At 36.6% G+C, this 23,306-nt stretch overlaps 1 pseudogene; it reads right to left on the minus strand.

Moving 5' to 3' along the window:
- Nucleotides 1-3,384: 3,384 nt before the first annotated feature.
- On the minus strand, nucleotides 3,385-23,115 carry LOC131744387 (large ribosomal subunit protein eL20-like; annotated as a pseudogene).
- Nucleotides 23,116-23,306: the final 191 nt, after the last annotated feature.

Genomic DNA, 23,306 nt, shown 5'->3' on the forward strand with positions numbered 1-23,306 from the left:
CCATTTGTTTATTTTTGTTCTTATTTTCATTACTTTAGGAGGTGGATCAAAAAAGATTGCTGCGATTCATGTCAGAGTGTTCTGCCTATGGTTTCCTCTAAGAGTTTTATAGTGTCTGGCCTTACATTTAGGTCTTTAATCCATTTTGAGTTTCTTTTTGTGTATGGTGTTAGAGAGTGTTCTAATTTCATCATTTTACATGTAGCTGTCCAGTTTTCCCAGCACCACTTATTAAAGAGGCTGTCTTTTCTCCATTGTATATTCTTGCCTCCTTTGTCATAGATTAGTTGACTATAGGTGCATGGGTTTATCTCTTTCTATTCTGTTCCATTGATCTATATCTCTGTTTTTGTGCTAGTACCATACTGTTTTGATTACTGTAGCTTTGTAGTACAGTCTGAAGTTGGGGTGCCTGATTGCTGCAGCTCCATTTTTCTTAAGATTGCTTTGGCTATTAAGGGTCTTTTGTGTTTCCATACAAATTATAAAATTTTTTGTTCTAATCATGTGAAAAATGTTGTTGGTAATTTGGTAGGGATTGCATTGAATCTGTAGATTGCTTTCGATAGTATAGTCATTTTGATAATATTCTTCCAATCCAAGAACATAGTGTATCTCTCCATCTGTCTGTGTCATCTTTGATTTCTTTCATCACCACCTGATAGTTTTCTGAGGAGACATCTTTTGCCTCCTCAGCTAGGTTTATTCCTAGGTATTTTATTCATTTTGATGTGATGGTGAATGGGATTGTTTTCCTTAATTTCTCTAATCTTTCATCGTTAGTGTATAGGAATGCAAGAGATTTCTGTGTATTTTGTATCCTGCAACTTTACCAAATTCATTGATTAGCTCTAGTAGTTTCCTGGTAGTATCTTTAGAATTTTCTATGTATAGTATCATGTCATCTGCAAACAGTGATAGTTTTACTTCTTTTCCAATTTGGATTCCTTTTATTTCTTTTTCTTCTCTGATTGCCATGGCTGGGACTTCCAAAACTATGTTGAATAAAAGTGGTGAGATTGTTCCTGATTTTTCTTACTAATTGGTATTGTTTAGTTAGGCCTTACTAAGTGCTCAGCCATGACTTCAGTTCTTTATGTATATGAGCAAGTCCTTATTAACAACTCTGTGAGGAAGATATTATTCAATTTTATTGAGTAAAAAAACTGAGATGTTGAGCAAGCAAGAGGCTTGACCAAGTTCTCACAATTTATAAACTTGTAGAGCCAGGTATGAAAACTACAGGTTTCCAACTTCAAAGTTGGTGCTTTTGCAATGAAACATGATAGTTTTTTTATGTCCATTTTGAAACTTCTATTTGAAACTGCTGTCAAAGCCAGCTGCACCAAACTTGATTTCCCTGAATTCTGCTCACAGAATTTCCCTGAAATAGATATTTCTGTTCTCTGCATGCAGAGCAGGGCAAAGGTCTATGAAATGTTTCCGTTAATGGAAACTTCCCACCTTTCTGATTTATGCCTTCTTCAAAAGCAAAAACATTTTCTGGGACTTCTGCAGTTCTTCACACCACCCCTAGAATCCTTCCTATGTTCATGTACTACCAACGTGAGCAGTATGGAAGACATTTCCACATCCCCAGGTCTTAACTATTTTCTTGTCCAATATTAGCATATCTTAATTATATTTTCATTGCTGAAGTCTTAGACTGTGGCTGTCCAGAATACAGAGAATTTTTTCAGTAGGTTAAACAAATATAAGATTGGCTTTTACTGTTTTGAGTGTTAGATTCTTGTCATGTTCTCTTGTGAGCTTTATAGTCTTTTAAATTCTCTACTACATTCCTTTAGGCCATTAGTACTTTCTGAGCCTTTCTGTATTTCACTTTGATGTTAATATTTTATGTTTCTGATCATGTATTTACTGTTCACCATCATTAAAAATAGTGAAATTGCTCAATCGCAGGCTTTGGATTTTTATTATAATTCTTTAATTCCCTGAAACCTGTTTCTGTGATAAAAATGACAAATATATCCAGAAACTGATCAGATTTGGATGTTTAAATATTGTAATTCTCTTACAATATTTTGGTTATTTTTCAGAGAGTACCATGATGTAGAACTAGAAAAGACCATAAAAAGGCCATTAAAAGTTTGACTTCCAACTTTTATAGCATGAGTAAAAGAGTTGGGCAGTAATGATGACAGCATGTTCTTGTTTCACTGCCTGGGTGAAGATTTTAATTCAAGGTTGAAGTTGGTACTGTACCTTAGACCTAAAATACTGGATGATGAAATCTACTTTGTCTGATATTAATATAGCCACTCCTACTTTTTTAAAATTTATGTTAGTACAGAATATCTTTTTCATTCTTTTTACTTTTTACTTGTTTTTCTTAATTTGCAACAGCATAGAGTATGGTGCTATCCCTCTTTTCTGCTAATCTAATTATCTCTGCTTTTTAGTTGTGTTTTTAAAGACCATTTACATTTAATATGGTTATTGGTATAATTGTATCGAAATGACCATCTTGCTTTTGTTTTCTGTATGTCCCTTCTGTTCTATGTTCCCATTATACTCCTTTCTGTCTTTCAGATTAGTATTTTTATGATTCCATATTACCTTCTTTGTCTTATTAATTATAACTTATTTTACTGCCTGCTTTGGTGTTTATATTATACATCTTTAACATATCATAGTCAATCTTTGCTGTTGTACACTTACAGTATAAGAGACTGGCAATAGTATACTTTCATTTCTCTTTCCTCTCCTGGCCTTTAAGCTATTGTCATACATTTCATTTTTATGTATGTTGAAATCCTTACAATACCTTGTTATTATTTTTGCTTTAAACAGTTACTTATCTTTTAAAGAGATAAATTAATTTTTTTTAAAAAAAAGTCTTTATTTTTACATTTCTAAATTCTATTTCCAGTGCTCTTCCTTCTTTTGTGTACCTCCAGGTTTTCATCTGTATCATTTTCATTGTGTTTGAGGCACTTACTTTACTATTTCTTGTAGTGCAGGTCTACTGGTGATTATTTCTTTCAGTTTTTTATGTTTGGATAAGGTCTTCGTTTCACCTTCATTTTTCTATCTATTTTCACTGTCTCCCCCTTGCCTCCCCCTCCCTGCCCCCTACTACCCTAGCCAGTACTTTAAAGATGTTGCACTGTTTTCTAGCTTACATTGCTTCCGATGAGAAACCTGCTGTTTCTCATCCTTTGTATATAATGTGTCTCTTTTTCTGCCCCCGTGACTACTTTTCACATTTTCCTCTTTATCACCGATTTTAAGCAATTTGCTTATGATGTGTTTTAGTTTTCTTCATTTTTCATAATTATGGTTGGGGTTCACTCAGCTTCTTGGGACTTTCCCCACAAGGAGTTTATTTTGGCAGACCTAGGGATGGGGAGGGCCCTGTATCTAACAGAAGGTGTTGGGCCTCTTAATGGTGAAGCATGATTGAAGCTGGTGATGTAGGACTCAGTGGAGCAGCAGAAACTTGATCTTGGAGTTGTGGAACTGCTTGACTATTGGCAGCTGGCACCTGCTGACTGTGATCTCCTCCACCATCATGATCTGGATTGAGTGGGCCCAGGTGCTTTGCTGGGCACCTGTGTCATGATAGCATTGAGTGACAGTGCCTGTGATGGTCAGTTCCCAGTACACCTGGTACACGTGGGTGCCGCTGTCAGAGTTGTGATGCAACCAGATGCTGAAGTTCTTCACCTGCAGGAGGATTTCTTGAACACCTACCTATTTCCCCTGAAGACTTCATCTTCTTCAGCTGAGACACAAAGTATCAGGACAACATGATTATGTACAAAGATTTTTATGTGGTAGAGGGGTGGTGAGTGGCATTTGGGGGTGGGCGGGAGGGCCTCCCCCTGCTCCCACCTTATGCTCCTGTAGTGTGCATGAGGCCTTCGTGACACTCTCCAGGCTGGCCACCACCCGCAAAAGGGCTTATAGTTTTTTCAAATTTGGAAAAATTTTAGCCATTATTTTTTCAAGTATTTTTTGCTCCCCATCCTTTAAGGGATGACAGTTATATTTGATCATTTGAGGTTGTCTTATGGTTCACTGCTGCTTTGTTCATTTTTTCCGTGTGGGTTTTTTTTTTTTTTCTTGGTCCTATCTGTTTCATTTTGGATGGTTTCTGTTGCTATGCCTTGCAGTTTATTAATCTTTGCTTCTACTTTGTCTAATCTCCTGTTAATACCGTACACCGTATTTGCATCTCATGCATTATAGTTTTCATCTCTAGAAGTTCAATATGTGTCTTTTAACACCTTCCAGGTCTCCATTTAACATGTTCAGTCTTTCCCCTTATTATTGTCAGTTTTTGACTTTTATAGTTTGAAGCTATTTTGTGTTAGGAGCATACAAGTTAATACTTTGTGCATGTATATGCACATATGTATGTCCAAGTATGTTTGTGTGTATACATACATATTCATATATATCTATATACACACATATGTGTGTGTGTATATATATATATATATATATATATATAAAATCTTGTTGTGGAATTTTCCTTTTATTCCTTTTAAAGCTTTTTGCTTTAATTTGTACTTTGATACTAAAATTACTAAAAATCACTAAAGTTACTGTTTTCTTCTGGTTAGTATTAGCTTGGCCAATCTTTTCCTGTATTCTTATTTTCAATCTTTCAAGGTCTGTTTTTTAGATATATCTCTTGTAAGCACTATAGAAATGAAATTAATTTTGTTTATTGTTGTAATCAGTCTTTGAATTAGAAGTATTCATCTGTTTATGGAGTTTTACTCTCAGTCATCACAAGGAATCAGACAGAGTTACAAAAATAGCTAAAGTGGGAGAAGCATAGATGTTAAGAACTCTTACAATAGTCTTGGTCATAGGTCCCAATTTTAATGGTTTCTGACTTTCTTTCTTGAATAGAGGCTGGAATTCAAGCGACTCCCATCAAATTATCTTTCTTCTTGGCATATAGACCTGAAGATGCTAGTGGAGAAAAATTATCTTACTTTCCTAAGGTTTTCACGCTTTCCCAGCCTCCTGTCTCATATGAGAATGGATCTTTTAAAGTGTTTATGAACAGTATTATTTTGTGGTTTGAAAGTTAATTTTAAACAATGTCAGTTTGTAAAAAAACTATTTCTTAGTGTATAGATTTTCTAATTGTCTCCATTTTCTTTAGTTTATGAAGTTGGTTCTTTTGGTCATTTCTTTTTAGTTTGTCATACACTAAGTTTACTTCATCATTGTTGGGGTGAAATTTTTTTATTCTAATAGACTATATACTGTTCAGGGTCATTTATAATGAATACAAGGTAACATGCCTATTACATAAAAATAAAATAATTGTTTTTGTGAAATGAATTGGAAGATGTGACATAATTAGACAGTCGGCATTTGTATTCTATTATCGTTTTAGAGCTGCAAAAAAATGGAGGTAGTTTATTTCATCTTGGTAATGCTCCTTTCTGGTCCAGCAATTTATCAGAAATGTTAATCCAGCAAGCTGTAAGTGGGGTGGGGGAGGGGAGGGGGAGAGGGGATTTAAAATTAGCCTGGAAATACTGCACAACTCATTAAAAATGTAATCATGCATAAAATGAGATCAATGAAAATTTATCTAAAAGTGCAAGGAAAAGGCATTTTCTAGTATGATACTGGATTTAATAGACTGGATTTTAATTTAGTCAGTTTGCTACAAAAAAATCCCTCCAGGCTAAATAAAACAGTTTTCCCTCCCAGTTATTGTACAGACAGCTAATTTTCAGACCCTTTCCTTCTGATATTCAGTCTTATCTCTTGCTGGGTACGTGTTTCACTATATTGCAGAATTTGTTTTCTTTACATTTTCCATTACTGCTTTCATTTGCATGATAAATGATTAGAAGTAGAAACAGGAAAAGAAGCTATGCAGAACATTTCTTTATTAATTTTGTTTAAATTAGAGTAACTTTTTTATTCATCCTCCTCCCTCCCTATTTAACAACCAGTGTATCTGAATTATTTTAATATTTTATTGTAGAGCTAGAGAAATGGGTTGCAGTTTTTTCCTTGTACTTTCTTCATGTAACATTTTATTTCGTTCTTATGTTTGTAGTTTACATTTTGTCTTGTCCTGTCTTGTGCAGTTAATGATATTGGTGAATTTTTCTCTTAAAAGATACCCTGTGTTTAAGGCTGAGTCTAAGGTACAGGTGTTTAAAATGCGTTGACACTGATGAAACTGAGTGCTTTGAAGATTTATTTTGCAGACAATATCATCACAATTCTTAAACAATAAATAGGGTTTGTAAAATTGGGCTTCATTTATGTCTTCTGCCCCTTCTATCTTAGCTACTTTTCTAGTCTGATAATTTAGAATATGAAATGATGTAATTAACTAAATCCATTAATGAAAACTTTCTGATGTTTTCCTTTCCCCAAAGTTGTAAATGAAAAGAAGCTAGCTTTATTAATAAGAACTTGTCTGGGCAAAACTTGCCTGAGCAAAAATTAGTATGTAAGCTGAATGAATGGTTCCAGCAAAATTTGTCTGTAACAGAAGAATTTTATGATTATTTTATGATAATTCACATAGATAACTTTTCTTTTTCTATTACACAGATTTTATGTAAATACATTCCTGTTGAAAAAAATTCAAACATTACTGTTTGTTTATTCTTCCTATCCTTCTCTCTTACCTAAAACTAACACACTAGTCCTCAGCTATTCTTCCTGACATTTTTCTCCGTAAAATAGACCTGTACCTGTAGAAATACATTAGTTTTAATTTTTGTTAAATTATTCTAACATGAATTGTTACAATATTTTAATTTTTCTGCATTAAAAAATTTTACTTAACATTATATCTTGGGAACTTTTCCATTTCAATACGTATAACTATTTTCTGTTGAAGTTTTGAATAGTATTCTATAACGTGGAGCTAGGAAGATCTGGTAAGAACCTAAGGTATCCATCTTTAAGGGAGTGTTAAGTGTGACAAACAACAATGCAATAAAAACCTTTGTGCATACCTCTGTGCACAGTGGAAATGCTTTCTGGGGGAAGATGCCAGGAAGTAGGAGAGCAGGGTCATTGAACGCCCCTAAATTTTCCTCTGAGTGCTGTTTACCTAAATCCTATGCGTTTAACAATTGTCTCATTGTCATTCACTTCTAAGTAGTTTTTAGTTCTATATTGATTTTTCTCTTAAACATGAGTTATTGTCTAGGGGAAAGTTTCTATGTCTATGTAGATTTTGGGGGCTATCTTCCTGATGATGAATCTAAGTTTATTTCATTGTGATCAATCAATATAGCTTTGTATGATTTCTGCTTTACAGGAGTCAATGAGATTTTTTCTTCATGACCTAATATGTGGTCAATTTTCTTTTGTGAGTGTCCCTGACTGAGGAGAATGTTCTTTGTTGTGTTCAATCTTCTACTTTATACCTATTAGATCAAACTTATTAATTATATTATTCAAATACTCAGTGTTCTTACTTTTTGTTCATCTATTTTATATGCTGGTTCCTGAAAGCTGTGTTGTTAGATATGCCCAAAAGTTCATGTGTTACATTTTCTTGGCAAATACCTCTTTTTGTCCTTTTAGTGCATTTGTCTAAAATGGTTTCCTTTTTTCTAATATTGAGAATGGCTTAGTGTATCTTATACTTTTATCTTCACTCTTTCTGTGTTGTCTTATTTTAGATACGTCTTTTAAATATAGTCTGTGGGTTTTCTACTGGAATATTTAAGTTTCTTTTCTTAATAGACAGCGATCCTTCACCCAGATTATAATTACCAATGTTTTGGACTTATTTATGTTTTCTGTTTGTTTTTCTATGATACAGTGCCTTATTTGTTTCTCCCTTTTTCTGCCTATCTTTGGTTGATCAGATTATTTTATTCCATTTTTTCCCTCCACTTGTGGTTTGTAAGTTACATGTTCCACGTCTTTTTTTCTAGTCATTACACTTAAAATTTTAACATAGATATTGATTGTATATCTTTCTGCCATTGTATGGGCTATCCCTACCCTGTCTCTAAATAACGTGAAAACCTTGATGTATTTTTGTTTTTGTCACTTTCCACTTTCTCCAACACTTCTCAAGTCTTGAGTTCCAAACTGTTAACTTTTTTTGTTTGTTTGTAATCAACATTTATTTAAATTTAATTAGTTTTGCTGGTTCTTTTGCTCACCCTTGCTTTTTATATCCAGTCTCTCTCTGATATTTTTTTTTTTCTGGAGTACATTTTTGAGAAATTCTTGTTAGAGTGAGTTTGTGTATGGTAAATAGAATCCTTGCATGTTTGAAAGTATCCTTATTTTGAAAAATAATTATACCTTCTGTAGACTTTTAGGTTCAAATCTCGGCCAGCTTCTGGCATATGATAGGCACTCTGCATATTTTTTATGTGGAGAGCCTGCATAGAACTAGATTAGAGGAAGATTAGAAGGAAGGTTCTTAACCCAAATGATCCTGGGTACCCAGCTATATTGATTCTTGATTCGTCTTCTCTGGAAGAGTCTATCTAAGGACAGATGGAGTGGAACCCCTAGAGCTGCTCTCAAATCAAGCGATCTTTTGTGGCACACATATAGGCAGTGCTCATGATGGAAGAACTTTTCTGGAGTCTTTTAGGATTTCTTTCTTACCTTTGACATTCCAAAAATTTCCCACAATTATGTGGGTGTGTATTGATTTTCACCCCCACCCATTCCTCTCTGTTCTTCTTTTACTCCTATTAGCAAATTTAGAATTTTTAAAATTTAAAATTTAATTTTATTTTTTTAAAATGTTTTTGCAGTATAGTTGATTTATAATATCATGTTAGTTTCAGGTGTACAGCACAGTGATTTAGAATTTCTGAATCTATCCTTCAAATCTCTTTTTTTTCCTTCCTGAACTTATATAGCTTTTGTGCTGTGTTTTGAGACAACTCTTCAGTTACATTTTCCAGTTGACTATTTTAGTTTACAGCTTTGTCCACTTTTCTTTTTAGATCATGTATCCACTTTTCTTTTTAGATCATGTATTGAGGTTTTAGATCATGTTTTGAGGTTTTTAAAAAGACTTTATTTTTTAAAAGAGCAGTTTTAGGTTCATAGCAAAATTGAGAGACGGGTATAGAGATTCCTCATATATCCCCTACTGCTCCCCCCCACCCATGCCCTGCCACTGCCCCATCCCTCTGCCCCCCGCCCCATGCATAACCTCTCCATTATCAACATCACTCACCAGAATGGTACCTTTGTTACAAGTGATGAACCTACATTGACATATCATAATCACTCAAAGTTCATAGTTTACCTTAGGGTTCATTCTTGGTGTTGTACATTCTGTGGGACTGGGCAAATGTAAAATGACATGTGTCCATCATTACAGTATCATACTGTATTTTCACTGCCCTAAAAATCCTCTGTATTCCACCTACCCACCTCCTCACTCTTTACCTCTGGCAACCACTAATCTTTTTGTTATCACCATAGTTTTGTCTTTTCTAGAATGTCAGTCATACAGTTGGAATCATAGAGTATATTTCTTTTTCAGATTGGGTTTTTTCATTTAGTACCATGAATTTAAGATTCCCCCCCATCTTTTTGTGGCTTGATAGCTCATTTCTTTTTAGCACTGAATATTTCTTTCTCTGCATATACCACAGTTTCTCTGTTAACCTACTGCAGGTCATCTTGCTTGCTTCCTAGTTTTGGCAGTTATGAAGAAAGCTGCTCTAAACATCTGTGAGCAGGTTTTTCTGTGGACTTGTTTTCAGCTCCTTTGGGTAAATAACAAGGAGTGCGATTGCTGGATTATATGGTGCTAGTATGCTTAGTTTTGTAAGAAACAGCCAAATTATCTTACAAAGTTGCTGTAACATTTTGCATTCCCATCAGCAATGAATGAGAATTCTTGTTACTCCACATCCTTGTTAACATTTGGTTTTGTCAAGTGTTCTGGATTTTGGCCATACTAAGAGGCATGTAGTGGTATCGTGTTGTTTTAATTTGCATTTCCCTGATGATGTACAATGTGGAATATCTTTTCATATGCTTATTTTCCATCTGTATTTTTTCTTTGGTGAGGTGTCTGTTAAGGTCTTCTGTCTATTTTTAAATTGGGTTGTTTTCTTCTTGTTAACTTTTAAGAGTTTTTATATGTTGAATAACAGTTCTTTATCAGTGTCTCTTTTCCAAGTACTTTCTCCCAGTCTGTGGCTTGTTTTTTCATTTTATTGATATTGTCTTTGGCAGAGCAGAAATTTTTAATTTAATGAAGTCCAGCTTATTAATTAGTTTTTTCATGGATCTTATCTTTGTTCTATCTGAAAAGTAATTGCCATACTTAAAGTCATCTAGGTTTTCTCCTACTTTATCTTCTAGTAGTTTTATAATTTTGCATTTTACTTTTAGGTCTATGATCCATTTTGAGTTAGTTTCTGTGGAGGGTATAAGGTCTGTGTCTAATTCATTTTTTTGCATGTGGATGTCCACTTGTTCCAGCACCATTCATTGAAGAGATTATCTTTGCTCCTCCATTGTACTGCCTTTGCTCTTTGGTCAAAGATCAGTTGACTATATTTGTGTGGATTTTGTGTGGCTCTATATTCTGTTCTCTTGATGTATTTGTCTCAGTGACAATTGTTTTTGTTTACTGTATCTCTAATTTGTTTTTTCTCATAGATGCCTACTCTTTTTTTATGGATGCAATGTTTTCTCATTTATATATGTTATATATATTTATTGTTGACATATTTATTTATAACTACATATATATATTTATAATAGCTTTATTGAGATATAATTCACATACCAAAAAATCCACCCTTTTAAAATGTACAATTTAGTAATTTTCAGTATGTTTACCAAGCTGTGCAACCATTATCACTATCTAATTGCAGGACCTTTTACTTAAAAGGTAACCCTGGACCCATTGTCAGTGCTTCCTCATTTTACCCTCCTCACAGCTTCTCACAATCTCTACTCTACTTTCTGTCTCTATAGATTTGACTACTGGGGACCATAAATGGGATCATAGAATATGTGACCTTTGTGGCTGGCTTCTTTCACTTGGCATAATGTTATCAAGGCTCATCCATGTTGTAGCATGTATTAGAACTTCATTCCTTTTTATTGATGAATAGTATTCTATTGTACGCATATACCACATTTTGTTTATCCATTAATCAGTTGATGGACATGGGGTGATTATGAATAATGTTGCTATGAACATTTGTGTATAAGTTTTTGTGTGACCATATGTTTTCAATTCTCTTGGGTATACCTCGGAGTGGAATTGCAGGATCACATGATACCTTTGTTTAACGTTTTGAGAAATTGCCAAACTGTTTTACAGAGTACCCACACAACTTTACTATCCCACCAGCAATTATTTTAAGAGGGTTTCAGTTTCTCCATGTGTTAATTCTTCCTCTATTGGATACTTCTCTTTTGTGGTGTTGGTTTTCCTAAAATGTTTAGTGATTCTTGGTTGTATGTTCTTCTTTATATTGGAGATTCCCTGGTGGTTGTTTTATACAATTAAGTTTTGAGTAGTTTATTATTCAGCAATAGATAAGCACAGCATTTACATGCTCTTAAATCACAATTAACCAGAATGCTCAGAAAATGGAAATGGATCTTCCTAATCAACAAAACAAAAACAACCACTACAGGGCTTCCTTGGTGGCGCAGTGGTGGAGAGTCCGCCTGCCGATGCAGGGGACGCGGGTTCGTGCCCCGGTCCGGGAAGATCCCACATGCCGCGGAGCGGCTGGGCCCGTGAGCCATGGCCTCTGAGCCTGCGCGTCTGGAGCCTGTGCTCCGCAACGGGAGAGGCCACAGCAATGAGAGGCCCGCGTAACACACACAAAACAAAACAAAACAAAACAAAAGAAAAAACAACCACTACAAAACCAACCCCCCCCAAAAAAACCCCGAAATAACCACCACCACCACCACCACCAACCCCCAAGCCACCACCAAACCCACTTTGCTTAAATTCTTGTGGTTAAAATTCTTTAAAAAAACTTTTACAAAAATACATGAACTTATGTTCTTGCTTTAGAAAGTGCGTAACATAATATAATACTGGATTCTTGGGGATTTCGAACATCAAAGATTACTTTTAGATCTATGTGTATAGATGGTGCAGGCTTTTGCAATTTTTTTTTTTAAGTTGCCTTGCTGAATGGGCTGTGTGATTTCCCAGCAGTTCCTTAAACATTTTGAATCCCTCCTATGTCTGAGCATCCTTCATGCTGATCTCTTTGCCTACAATAGTCTTGGCCACTTTTCATGTCTTGATTCCAGGGGCCCTCCTTTGATATAGAACAAGAGTCAGTGCTAAGAGTACAGGGGACAGGTGTAGGCTTCAGCAAAAGGGACTATGGAGAACCATTCATGGAGTCTGGGACTCAAATAAGCATTCTGGAGACAAGGCAGTGCTCAGTGTGGAACATGGCTGTGCAAATGCAGAAGGCCAATTGAATCACCTGGACAAACATGGCTGAAGATTGTAGACTATGGATATACCTGGGACTGAGAATGACACACCAGCCCATGGGGCTCAAGACTAGGAAAACAAAGTGAATTACAAACATGAGGTACTATAGAGCTGGACCTAAGAGATGAATCCTGAATGAGCTATAGGACAAATCCAATGACTCACTGGATTTGTGTTCTATAAGCATAAGAAGGAAGTGATGCCCTACTGGGCCTGCTGGGATGACAATGCCCAATCAAAGCTACCAGAAAATAGAAAGGTATGGTAACTTTGTTTTTCCTCCAACAGTATTCACAGAGTGCTTTTTAGTAATGATATTGAAATTCTCCAATAATTTGAGAATTCACTTTCCAGGATCAGTGGTACTTCAAGTTTTCATTGCCCTTAGAAATGTGTTCTTTAGCTAATTTATAGATAATAGCTTTCACTGTACTTTAAATAATAGATTATGTGCCTAGATTGTGAGAATGTAATAAATGTTTCCTAGGTGTTTCAAAGTTTAATCAAATAGTAACTAAATAATTAGAATAGATGGTAGTCAAAGAGTAATGTGGTTTCTAAATTACATGGGTCCCATTGGTTTTAATAAATGTCGAAGTACTAATTAAATTTTTACTAAGTGATGCATAAGGTTGTATTGTAAAATACTTCGTAAAACTAAGATGATTGGTAAACTGTTAAAAACTAGGCTTTGGTGAACCATCTGGGCCCATTGAATTCGACACACTATTTCAGACTTGAGCTGTTCCTACAAATCACCTTTAATGCCCCTCCTTGGTAATAGCCCTCCCTTCAAAATCTTATTGTGCATCTTAATAACCTAATTTATATCCATTTTGAACCATCTTTTTCTAGTAAGCATTACTTCCAATCTTCCCATATAGCAGAAATCTCAGGATTTCATCATTTCAATCTTGTCACACAGCTTTTCCATTTCGCATTCTGTAAGGTGGTTCCAAGATGGGTCCTGGAAAATTGGTGTGCAAGTAAACAATTTCCTGCTCCGGAGACCTAAGTTTCTATTCTACTCTGAACCACAGGATAGACACAATAGCTCACCTTCGTTTCATGGAAGCTTGATCGTGTATCTTTATGCTAACTACATTTCGCACTATGAGGTTTTCTGCATATTTCCCTATGTTATTTTTTCCCCCTAGAGTGTAAGCACTTCCTTTTAGGTCAGGAAACCCCAATCTTAGGGCAAGTTAATGTCACAAAACTTCTAATATAACGCTACAAAAATGGTATTTCTTCACCTTTGGTATTTCCGTGTGGTCACTGCAGGAATATGTGATAGCAGTACTTTTTTTTCCCCACTTGTAGATCATTTATACACCTTAACAATTGTTGAACACATAGATTCCTCTTTTTTTGTGGATAATTTCTTTTTCTCCCCCTTAACGTTTTATCCTGGTGGTTGTCTTTTAATGTCTCATTAGAAATATTCTACAACACATGCTTCCATATGGCTCAACTCTCAGAATCTGAGTGCCTCAGGTCTCGAATATAGGAAAAATAGGAATCACACCTTTCAGTATTGCTGATGACCATCAGCATTTGACCTAAGAGTTGGCAAAGTGCTTTAGAATTTTTTGAGAACAGGCTTTTCATAATAAATGTGTGGTGTCATTATTGTCATCTCTTGATCTATTTAATGTTACTGTGAATATCAGTGCAGATAATGTCCACTGCTTTCCCCATCTGTTCTTTACATTATCTCCTTGAACATTCCTCTGAATGGGCTACATGGGATTTGCCTTCATGGCACTGTGTACTGACTCATTTCTCTATCAGTCCATCTTTCTCCAGATGGATTGTGATCTCACCGCTTGTTAAGATCTCCAGATACAGGTTGCTTTTACAGTTAGATTTACTACTAATTACTGAAGTGTAACATTCTTGTTCCCTTGGAGAATGGAAAAACAAATTTTGCCAAATCATGCAATTATTTAAAGACAAAGCATACATGGTCTAGTGGGGGAAGGCTTTTTTTGTTCATACATGGGACAGTGTATTTATATGTATACATAATTTGGATACTTATTAGAAAATTGTATTTAATCTCTTAGGTGTTTTTCTACATTATATCTATTTTCCAGTGGAGTCACATATGTGATGTATCACAAAGATGACATGCTGGTGACCTACTAAAAATGAAAATGAAGGATGGGGACAGGGATAGAAGAACCTGTTTTTTAAAAAACATATTGCTGAAGTTTTCTTCTGCTGCAGAGATAGGAATATAGATACTCCTATGTAGTTGCTTCTAGAGTAATTCTATAAGCACATTTCCTTTTAGTTGAAAAGGATTCACACTGGCTCTCTAAGAATTTAATTGTGTGTCTGTTCTACAGACACACTCAGTAGATTTTCATGGAATTTTTGTGATTGAAGAATGTTATATTAACACTGTAGTATAAAATGGGATATTAGACTGTTTTTGCTTGCAAGCAACAGAAAACACAACTTAAACTCCCGTAAGCAAAAAAAAGGAGTATATTGGTTCAACTACCTGAAAAGTACAATAGGCTTCAGACACAACTGGATCCAGGAGTTCAAACTGGGTCATCAAGACTTGAAAAACTCTCTCTGCCTCTTTACTCTGCTTTCCTGTGTTGGTCTATTCTTAGCACCTGTGCTGGCAGGATGGTGCCCAAAGGCTCCAGGCTGACCTGTCTTTCCCATTGAATCTTTTTTTCCTTGTTAGAAGTCTCTAAGGCAGAGAACTTTACTTCCCTGAAATAATTTGTGCTTCTTAGAAACAAATTTTGTGTTTGTTGCTACTTGATATTGAATAGAAGACCGTTAGCCCAGTATGGAGAGAGAAAGTACAGACATTTACAAATTGAGTTGCTGAGAGCTGTACTTAAAGTTCGTCTGTGAATGCAGTTTCCCCATAATGGTGTCTCAACACACAAACTTTGTTGAGGTTGACTCTCTTGTGGATATGAAGGTAGATAATGATTTGGTGATAAGGAAATAAAAGAGAACACCATCAGTTAGTACTGACCCCTGTTATTGTCCTCTCCCCACCAGCAGGGGCATATTGGTTTGCTTTCCTTGGTGTTCAGAGGGTGTAAGCAAGAATCTGACTTCTTGATGGAAGGAAGCATTTCTTCTTTTTTTTTTAATTAAAAAAAAAAAACAAACTATAGTTGATTTACAGTATTGTATTAGTTTCTACTTTTAGTTTTTTAAGGAACCTCCATACTGTTCTCCACAGTGGCTGTACCAATTTACATTCCCACCAACAGTGTAGGAGGGTTCCCTTTTCTCTACACCCTCTCCAGCATTTGTTATCTGTAGACTTTTTGATGATGGCCATTCTGACCCTTGTGAAGTGATACCTCATTGTACTTTTGATTTGCATTTCTCTAATAAATAGAGATGTTGAGCAGTTTTTTCATGTGCCTGTTGGCCATCTATATGTCTTCTTTGGTGAAATGTCTATTTAGGTCTTCTGCCCATTTTTTGATTGGGTTGTTTGTTTTTTTTGATATTGAGCTGTATGAGCTGTTTGTATAGTTTGGAAATTAAGTCCTTGTTGGTTGCATTGTTTGCAGTTCGTGCCAATATAATAGAATCATGGAATCACAGAATGTTAGTGGTGAGAGGGATTTTGAGATCATCTGGTCATATAAGAAAAGAATGAAGAAAATGTTGTTTAGAGGTGATGTGCAGGGGAGTTTTTGGTCAGTGTCAGTGGTAGATGGTAAAATGGGGAAAGTATGATGTTTGGAGGCAGACAGACCAATGTATAGTTTCTATTCCTTCACTGAGTGTGCAGGTTTGAGCCAGTTACTTTAAGTGCTTCTGATATTAAATTGTTTAGTGATAATATAGGTAAAGAACTTACTAGAGGGCTTCCCTGGTGGCGCAGTGGTTGAGAATCCGCCTGCCGATGCAGGGGACACGGGTTCGTGCCCCGGTCCGGGAAGATCCCACATGCCGCGGAGCGTCTGGGCCCGTAAGCCATGGCCGCTGAGCCTGCGCGTCCGGAGCCTGCGCTCCGCAACGGGAGAGGCCACAACAGTGAGAGGCCCGTATACCGGAAAAAAAAAAAAAAAAAAAAAAAAAAAAAAAACAACTTCCTAGAGTGCTTGGCACTTAATGTGTGGTCAGTAACTGCTAATAGGCTTGCTCATGCAGGGAACATATGCCTTCCTTTAGCTTATCCCTATCTTTTTTTTAAAAAAAAATATTTATTTATTTATTTATTTGGCTGTGGTGTGCAGGCTTTTTAGTTGCAGCGTGCGGGCTCTTAGTTGCAGCATGTGGGATCTAGTTTCCTGACCGAGGATCGAACCCAGCCCCCCAGCACTGGGAGTGTGGAGTCTTAACTGCTGGACTACCAGAGAAGTCCCTATTTCATCCCTATCTTACAGTGCCCTTGTGAGCCTTCACTTTATTAAACCTAGCACAGTGTCATCTATGAGTGCCAATAATCCACTCATTTTTTGTTGTTGTTGTTACTGTTGATTTGATTTCTTTGAAACTAATCCTTCTCCATGAAGAAGAAGGGCAGATCTGAGTTCATATTTACTTGGTAAAATTAGGTGTTTTGGGTATTAAACAAACCTGTCTCCATGAACATTTCACATTACAACATGGAAGTCAATGCAAATAAAAATACGGATGAATATTGCCACATGTAACACAAGGAGATTCTAGACCTTGATCAGGCCCTTGCCTACCTTTCTACCACCCATCTACTACTTCTGTCACCCTTATTGCCAGGTTCTTGTTAAGCGGCCTTCAGGACATTCCTCCAAAAGGTCAGATTGCTTCCTGCTCTATAGCCTTGGCAATGGCTCTTACCTCCACCTGGAATGTTCTTTCCCTATTGTGTTTGGCTCCTTCTTGTCATTCAGATTTTTTGCGTCCTTTGCTGATCAGCCAGTCTGAAATGTCCCTTGTCCTCTATCACATCAACTGCTTATGTTTTCATTATAACACGTGTTATTTATTTGTTTGTTCATTTATTGTGTATTGTCTGCTTTGTCCCATTGGACTAGTTAACATAGTTAACTCTGTTATGAAGATGACTACATATTTACTTGGCAGTTACCACATAGTTACTATGTAGCTATTTCTCACTCCCCATTACATAATGTCTAAAGCAGTGCCCAGTACACAGGCAGTCCCTCCTTAAATATTTGTTGGATGAAGGAGGAAGTGAATTTGAACAACCTGTATAGGTAGCACTGTGCCTTGTGGAAAGAGGTCCAGGCCAGTATTCTAAGCTGCTTTTACTCCGGACTATGTGATCTTGGGACAGAATTCCACCTTTTGGATCTTGATTGCTTTTCTGATACATTAAGTTTAACTAGATCACATAAGGTTTCTTTATTCTCTTCCAAACTGTGATTCTGTGTCTGTTTTCTTCCATGCTGGACAATTGATAGGGTTCAGGACATGATATCCCCAAATATGGTACCTTGGCATATTGAATATTTTAAGCTGAAGAAATTTGAGAAACAGCAGGTACAGGAAAATCTTTCTGACCTTCCCCTTCTTTGCTGAAGCAAGTCATAATTCCCTCATGTGAGAGGTACCCGTCCTGTACCCAGAGGGAATGAGCATCCTTATCTCTGAAGATGGAGGAATGCTGAGAGGAGTACAAATGAACACGCCCTGTTAAGTTTTCCCAAGTTATTACCTTTAGCCTGAACGCTATTGACCTATCACATTTCCCCCCGACTTTCCACTTTTCATCACACCTAGTATCAAAACACTCAGCCTTAAGCTCTTCTTCAGGTCTTCATTTCCTCATGAAGGCTCCAGTGTAACTCAAAACTTATATTAAATAAATTTTTATGTCTTTGTCCTAATTTTTTTCATTAGTTTAGTTTTCAGGTCCAGCCAGTGATCTTAAGAGAGTCGAGGAAGAGTTTTTCTTTCCATATACAATCTCATAAGAATTTACCTTATAGGTAGGTAAAGGTGCTCTTTTAGATGGTGTCTGTGTATCAAAGCACAAACTAAATACCGGGCAGTAGCTGATGGTTCTGGAGAATCAAACGATAGGTGAAAAATAGGCATTACCTAAGAAAAAAAGGATAGTTTTATATGGGGTTAAGTATTGCACTACTGGTGGAAGATAGACTCATAAACTCTAAAGAATCTTTCTGATAATTGGAAAAAAGGTTATAGCAATCAAAACATAAATACCCATCCAAATGATTCCTTGCTATGTAATTTTAGGAAGAGTTATAGAAAGTTGATGTTTAGGCCTTTTCTTCTGTGATTTCCTTTATGAACAAAAGCTAACAATTGGCAGAATTCTTTTCCTTTCCCCACACTATTTGCCTTTCAGAATAGAGAGTGGTATTTCAATACTCTGTATTAGTTTCTTATTGATGCTTTACTAAATTACACCAAATTTGGGAGCTTAAAATAACACAAATTTAGTATCATACAGTTCTGGAAGTCAGAAGTCTGAAATGGGTCTCCTTGGTCTGAGATCAAGGTGTCAATGGGCTGCATTTCTTCTGCAGACTCTGGTGGAGAATTTGTTTTCTTGCCTTTTCCATCTTCTAAAGGCAGTCCACATTCCTTGGTTCATGGCCCCTTCCTCCATCTTCAAAGCTAGCAATGGCCAGTTAAGTCTTTTTCATATCATATCACAATGGGACTCACTCTTCTGCCTCCATCTTCTACCTTTAAAAACCCTTGTGATTAAAAATGCTGGATTATAATCCAGGATAATTTCTCTGTTTTAAGGTCAGTTGATTAACAGTCTTAATTCCATCTGCAGCCTTAATTCTTCTTTGCCAGGTAATATATTCACAAGTTCTGAGAAATAGGACATGGACATCTTTGGCGGGGGGGCATTATTCTGCCTACTACATACTACTTAAGAGAAAAAGAACAATCCCCAAGAAAAACAAGTTCCAAGGCATCTGCTAAAATGAAAGCAATGTATGTATTAATATATGAAGATAGCCCCATTCTTTTTTCAGTTGTTTAAGAGAAAAGGTGACAACATCTACCTTTTGGTTTATTGAAGAACAGTTACGATGTAGGGCCAGCAATGTCCCCAATAGTAGGCTCAAAATACCAACACCTAGGGGTTTGTAACCCAGATTTCAGAAAACCATCTGGATCCTGGAACTCTTAATCCACTAGCACCATCTTTTATGCATTGAGTTGGTAGAAAGTGTATGGTTCCATTTACATAGATATGTTGCCCACAGAACATGTTCACTGATGTAGTTTGGTTGAAACCCCTTTGCCCTGCAACTCTGGCTTCAAATGATTTAGGAAAGAATCTACAAATGTGACCAACCACACAATAGAAACATATATTACTCCCCTGTGGAACAGGGAATGTAAATTTCTGCTTTGCTTACCTGGAAGCCAAATATACAGAGGAAAGGAAAGTTAACTTCTGGCCCTGATTCATCACTTTTATTGAAGTTAAATTCTTTTGTTTTAATGCACACTTGATTGAGCAAGTATTTATTGAGGCAGTTATGGTTTGTAGGAGAAAGAGACAGTTGAAGAAAGAACAAATGAATCTAATGTAAATCAAATCCTTAGTCCTTTTATAGGAACTACAAAGACTTAAATGTGTGTTCTTAATGGTAATTTTTACAAAACTCCAATAGGAGAATTTGACAGTGATTGTTTCGGTGGGGAGATGGGTTTTTCCTTTCACATGCTAATCACCTACTCCTGGTGATACTTCTCTCCTTGACTGCAGTTGCAGAATTGAATAATTTATGGAATGAATTTTGTTGTAAATTTATTGTCACAAGCAGGTTGTAATTTCACTAACAGTTCACTTAAGTTATTAAGTTTAAAAAAATGTGTTTGATAGGATAGTGCATTTGGAGGCCTTTTTTTTTCCCCTCTCAGCAAGTTCACATCTTACATATTTTCAAAACAGAGTACTTGCCTAATTTTTATTCAGAATCTGATATGCGAGAAGGAAGCACACATTAACATAAGTGGAATCGCATTTGCACCCTATTGTTGAATTTTGGAAGTCGTAAACAAATTATTGAGGATTTTATAGAGACAGAAATAGCATGAAACCCACAGTGCTGTGGCGCTGCTGCCATTGTTCCCTGCATAACTGTCCCCAGCTTGCTGATGACGAATGAGGAGATGGTGGTGCAAAGGTGAAGATGTTCCTGGGAGGGGGAAAAAGCCACATTAATCCCTTCGTTTTTGCTTCAACTCTGAGGTTAAAATAATGGTGCACTATCACTCCCCCAGATCTTATCCAATCCTAATGGACTACAAAGAGAATAGGAAAAAAAATCTTTAAAAATCTCTCGCAGGGGTATCTGATTGGCCTCCATCTACATTTGCTACATTCTCAGCGCCTCTCTTTTAACGCCCATTCCACTGTGATAAGAGGCAACATTTGGCCATTGCAGAAACCTCTGCTTATTTCTGCCTCCGATGCTTCAGCATTCAGCAAACATATATTTAAGGTCGCCAGTTATTTACATTGAAATTTTTCTATTGACCCTGCCAGTGTGAATGAATTTCAAACAAGTCATTTCTTTCTCTGTATAGATGATTTCCCTAGGTTCCTGGTGGGGGTTACTTTTAATTCTTCTAGGAGTTCCCTCTATTCTTGTTAGCACCCAGAGGATTTGCTTTCTGTTTATCCCTCTGTCTCCCGATGTGTGGCCCCCTCTCCCCGCATCCTACCCTGGGCATTCTAACCCTTGCATGGAGGATGCTGGATAATAGCCACTGTTCTGGAACAGGAATACTTTTTAGGCCTTTAGAATAGACATTTTCAACATCTGTTACATAGAATCTAGAAATGTGATGAGGAAACAGGTTGTAATTAGCTAAAAAATGGGTAAGACTCTCTGTGTCTTAATGCATTTAGAATTGATGAAATAGCCTTTTAAATTTCCATGAAAAGAAATGAAGCTTGTACTTAAAAAAAATTAATAGGGTTTATGTTTTGGAGCAGTTTGGGTTTATAAAAAATTGAGGGAAAAGTACAGAGTTCCCATATGCTCCTGTCTCCTTTCCCCTGTTAACATCTTGCATTAGTATTGTTAAAAAACAAAATTTGACTAAGTAAATTATAAAGTCTTCCTGGCTTTATTCAATGATTAATGAATCAGGCAGCATCCCATCTAGCACACAGAAAGGAACTCCAAGGAACTGTACAAAATTAAAGACTTTTATAGACAGAAGGGAGTGGGACAGGAATTTGTACGAGTTTTGCTCTCAGTCCGAAAGTAGAGCATTCTTATGAAACCTTTCATAAGCCGAAATGGTGTAAGGTGAAGAAGCAATTACCTTAAGACATATCTCGCCAACAGATGCACAAAATAAGTCTAGGTAAAGCACAGACGCTCGCAGACACATTTCAAAGTTATGGCTTCTTGATGCTGAGATGCTGAGTGTAGTTCCTGGGGAAAGAGCTTGGTGGTGCCACTTTTGCTGCTCTGTTTGCCAGCTGCCTCTATAAAGGCTTGCTGCAAAACAAATGCTGAACGCTGTTTTTATTTTTTGCCTTTTTTTGTAAAAGTGAAAATCCTCTTCAGATTTCTTTTGGTTAGCTAAAACAGGTGCTAATGTAGATCTTTCGTAAAAGCAAAGTGGCATAAAGCAAACTTTCAGAAAGTGCGGGATACCAGTACTAGCAAAAAGTGGATTGGTTATGGCAAGGTCACTTTCCTTTAGGGGATGGCAGGTGTCTACTAGGCAGATTACCTACCTAGTGCTGACCAAGTGATTCCTGACTGACTGGTTTAAGATTCCATTTTTGGGAGAGGCCAAAACTGTAATGATGTCTTGGTTTGGTGCGGTGGGGCTTAGCATAAGTGATTTCATTTTGGGTCTGTTGCCTTGTTTTTAACAGTGTGGTCTTTTATTACAGTTGATGAACCAATGTTGATATATCATTATTAACTGAAGTCCATTGTTTACATTAAGGTTCACTGTTGATGTTGTATCTTTTATGGATTTTGACAAACGTATAATACATTATCCACCGTTACAGTATTGTATTGAACAGTTTCACTGTCCTGTGTTCCATCTGTCACTATCCTACCCATCCCTACCTGCTCCCTTCAACCGCTGGTGGCAAACTCTGTTCTTTTCACTGTCTCCATAGTTTTGCCTTTTCCAGAATGTCATATAGTTGGAATCATACAGTAAGTAGCCTTTTCAGATAGGCTTCTTTCACTTAGCAATATGCATTTAAGTGTCATCCATGTCTTTTCATGGCTTGATAGCTCATTAAAAAAAAATTATTTATTTAATTTTATTTATTTTTGGCTGCGTTGGGTCTTCGTTGCTGTGCGTGGGCTTTGTCTAGTTGCGGTGAGTGGGGCCTACTCTTCGTTGCAGTGTGTGGGCCTCTCATCGTGGTGGCTTCTGTTGCGGTGCACGGGCTTCAGCAGTTGTAGCTTGCAGGCTGTAGAGTGCAGGCTCAGTAGTTGTGGCGCACAGGCTTAGTTGCTCTACGGCATGTGGGATCTTCCCAGACCAGGGCTCAAACCCGTGTCCCCTGCCTTGGCAGGCAGATTCTCAACCACTGCACCACCAGGGAAGCCCAGCTCATTTTTTTTTAATCGCTGAATAATCAGCTTGTACTTTTTATTGGGTAACATTGAGTAGGAATTCAGATTTTCTCATATGGAAGAAAAGATAAGGAGACTCACCTTTTGCTCTCCTGAGTCCATCCTGGCGTCTTGTGTTTTCTTTCTACCACTGATAACCTTATAGTTAAGTCATCATTGTAATATATGGCCACAAAATAATGAGACTGATTAAACAGTACGTGTAGGAAAACAGACTCATTCATTTGATCATATTTCATATATTCCTATTAGCATTTTCCCTTGGTTTATTATAAATACAATGTCTAGTCTCT

Source organism: Kogia breviceps, chromosome 18, assembly GCF_026419965.1.
Source record: "Kogia breviceps isolate mKogBre1 chromosome 18, mKogBre1 haplotype 1, whole genome shotgun sequence".
Classification (NCBI taxonomy): domain Eukaryota; kingdom Metazoa; phylum Chordata; class Mammalia; order Artiodactyla; family Physeteridae; genus Kogia; species Kogia breviceps.